Source organism: Myotis lucifugus, unplaced genomic scaffold (assembly GCF_000147115.1).
Source record: "Myotis lucifugus unplaced genomic scaffold, Myoluc2.0 scaffold_155, whole genome shotgun sequence".
In the NCBI taxonomy this organism is placed as follows: Eukaryota; Metazoa; Chordata; class Mammalia; order Chiroptera; family Vespertilionidae; genus Myotis; species Myotis lucifugus.
The window spans coordinates 1387804-1391152 of NW_005871203.1; the positions used below are offsets into that span (position 1 = coordinate 1387804).

The 3349-nt window shown below is 45.3% G+C and overlaps 1 protein-coding gene and 1 long non-coding RNA gene across 2 annotated transcripts in view; both read left to right on the top strand.

Moving 5' to 3' along the window:
* RTF2 (replication termination factor 2) overlaps positions 1-3349 on the top strand; it is a 28978-nt gene that overhangs the window by 14973 nt on the left and 10656 nt on the right.
* Positions 490-2865, top strand: LOC111827365. The gene is made up of 2 exons (XR_002830870.1): positions 490-1033; positions 2247-2865. It is a non-coding gene; the product is annotated as an uncharacterized LOC111827365 (long non-coding RNA).

Consider the following 3349-nt stretch of genomic DNA (forward strand, 5'->3'; position numbering starts at 1 on the left):
TAGGTAATTTTAGATTTTATTCATATGCAAAAGCCTCTGTGCACAGCTTGGTTGGGGCGGGGTCTCAGGGGATCAACAGGGCGGAGCAAACAGCTATGGCTGATCCTCAGCCCTGCCCTAAAAGGCCCCAGGTCTCAGTGTCCTACTATAATCGGTAATCGCTGCAAGCACCTCTGAGAGAAAGCTGCCCTCAAGTTCCGAGGTTTGCCCGCTTCCAGACAGTCTATTTTCTCCCTGTATGAGTCTGGGTCCCCAGAGACTTCCCAGAACTGGAGTTCAGAGCAGTCAGGAGCGTGTAACTCCCTCCAGATTCAAAAAGACAGCAGTCTCCTCAGTTTGCCAGCCGTTTCCTCGTACACCTCCGTACCTATGCACTTTACTTCCGCAGCTCCTCTGAGTCTCAGTGTGCTTTTCTCTTTCCTTCTAGTTGTAGAATTTCCACTCAGACAGCCTTCCTGTGGTTCTGGATGATGTCCATTTTGTCTTTTAGTTGTCGACACTTTTTCTTTAGACCCAAATTCCAAACAATAACCCTTGTAAATGAGGAAATTAAGTGACAACTTTGTATACTGTCATCAGGAATCAATTCAAAGGCTCTAAAATTTATGAATACGAATGTCTCAGTCAGGGCTGGCTCACTGCTGAGACAACCAGTGGGTAACACAGTGAAAGACTGTGGTTGGCCAGCTCTCTTCTGAGGGAAACTTAAGGACTCCAGCTCCTGCTGTCCTGTAGCTTGGGCCTCCTCTGGTGTTTGGAGTGTTCTCCACTCAGTTGATTGATGGGCCTCAGAAGGGAGCATTTAGCTTAGGAGGTTTTAGTGGGGCAGTCCTGGCCCTGGTACTCATCACTTCTGTTCACATTCCATTGGCCAGAACTCAGTCATGTGGCCACACCTAACTACAAGGGAGTCTGGGAAATGTAGTCTGGCTGGATGCCCAGGAAGAGGAGGTGAAGACCAGCCATTCCTGCCAACTCTGCCAAAAGGAAGAACTATGGCACCGTTTCAGGAACTGTAGTGCATTGTGAAAAGGTGAATGAAGTGAGATAGTCACAGTATCAAAGCCTAAAAAAAAATTTCATTTTTTAGGTAATGTCTGAAATTCAGAGGAACCAGTGTCATAAGCCAGATGTCAGGAACCTCAGTGATATTCAGAGTGTGCGTTTTCTCTACTTTTCATTCTATAGTTCCCTCTGCATTTGCTGTTCAGTTAACTAGAAGAGACTGACGGGTTTGAAGTAGCTACCTCTGTGTTCTAAACCCATCGTGTGCACACCTGATGTCAGCAAACACGGTCCAAAGAGATGTAGTTGCTAGGTTTTTTGTGTTCACTATAAACAAATCACTAGCCAAAATATCAATTGTATTCCCCACTGTGTTCCTTCCTTCTTATAACAAGAAGAAACACACTGGAGTAATTACAGTTTGCAAAATAAATGATGTACTTGTTGCTCAGAGCATGATCCATGGTCCTGTGATATGGGCGTTGCCCGGGAGGTTTAGTTCACTCTTTTTTGAGAAAGGCATATTCCCAGGCCCCTCCATAGTCTTGCCAAATCATCTGTATTTTAGCAAGACACCTGGGGATTTTCTAGTTTGTAGAGGCATGACCAGGAACATTTGACTTGCTGGCTCTCTGGCTTCATTTCTTTAGTCTCTGTGATAGGTGAGTGGGGTGTGTGGGTGTTTTAAAGTCAGAAGAAAACAAAAATTTACACCCATACTGGTTGGGGGTTTTTTGTTTTGTTTTTGTTTTTTTAGTTATTTTCGGGATTGAGGGGTGTGGAGTGGAAAAGAGAGAAAGTGTTTGGGAAGAGGATATATTTTCAAAAGTGGTCAGTGAATTCTATTTTCCGCTCTGGTCTCCAGGTTATTTTATTTCAGCTTTCTGCTGTCTTCATGGTCTCTGTGAACATTAAGCCTCAGGGAATTGCATAATATCCAGCACAGGCAGCCTTAAACTTTCACCTCTAGGGAAACTAATAGTTAGCAGGAAGGTTCTGTTCCTAGAAGGCTGGAGAAGTTATCCACACATTAATTAATTAATTACCCATTAATACATCCCCTTTAAGATACAGTCCATAGCAATGTATTTCTTGTGATTTCTTTCTCATAGCTATAAAAGTGGCCTACAATTGATAGTAGAGCCTTGTCAAGAGCATTTTTCTAGATTCGTTTGAGTATCTTGTATCAAAGAATCATTTTCCCATCTTTCTTCTTTGGTTGAATATTTTCTTATTTCAAGTCAAGGAAACAAGTGATATGAAGAAGAAAGCAAACACTCCTTACAGCTCCCAGCCCAGTGGTTCAGCTCATGTGAAAATGACTGTGCTGTTGACGCCAGTGTGGTTCCACGGCAGCCTCGCCTGCCGCAGTACCTTCCATCTCCGCCACCTCTGCCAGCACGTCACCCCAGAGGATCTGTCGAGGACTCGAATTTGTGGGCAAGCAGAGCAGGCGATTGACTTGTCCTCAGCACATCTCCTGGCCCATATACACAGCGGTCCTGGACTTAGCGCCTGCAAAAGGAAACCCCAAAACTCAGCTGCCTTGTCCCGTGTCAGTTTACATTCATGCACAAAAGTGGCCCTACTTCTAAGGTCATCTGTGAGGCCTCCTGCTTCCCGGGAGGTCAGATAACTATGAAGTCCATGATTGCTTTGATGGGGACTTTTACACTGAATCTTGAATTTACGATGGAAGGAAAGTTTTTCTTCTTTTTGTTAGTGATCTGAAATGTTTGATGGCCCCTCTAAGGGAATACTGTAGGGTTTTAGCTAGTCATGAGCACAGGGGAGATGTAATGACACTCATTTGCCTGGTAAAATCTAAATGCTGATAGCAGCTGTTTTAAATTCCGTGAAGATGTAAGTTTTTTCTTGGTTGTGGGTAAGTGCATAAGAATTGCGCTGATTTTCATGAGTCATCGTTTCAGTCCTTTATTCGTTTTGCAGAGTAAGTGTTTGATGTAAACAGAATCCAGTGCTGCTTGGAGTCCTTAAAGATGAACCCAGGAGTCTGTTTTATGTGCCTGACCCTGCGCTCAGCTCTTCCTTCTCTCTCAATCCTCCTGCCAACTGGAGGGGAGGGGGTGGCAGAGAGGGGGTAGAGGAGGGTCTGTGATCTCCTCCAGTGCGCAGAGGAGTGAGCTCAGTTCCTATGCCAGGACCTTCTGTCCATTTTGGAGCCTGCATGTGAAGGCGAGCAGTGTGAGGACACAGTGCAAGTGTATCTCCCAGCTGGGAGCGTGGGTGTGAAGGTGAGCAGTGTGAGAACACAGTGCAAGTGCAACTCCCAGCTTGGAGCGTGGGTGTGAAGGTGAGCAATGTGAGGACACAGTGCAAGTGC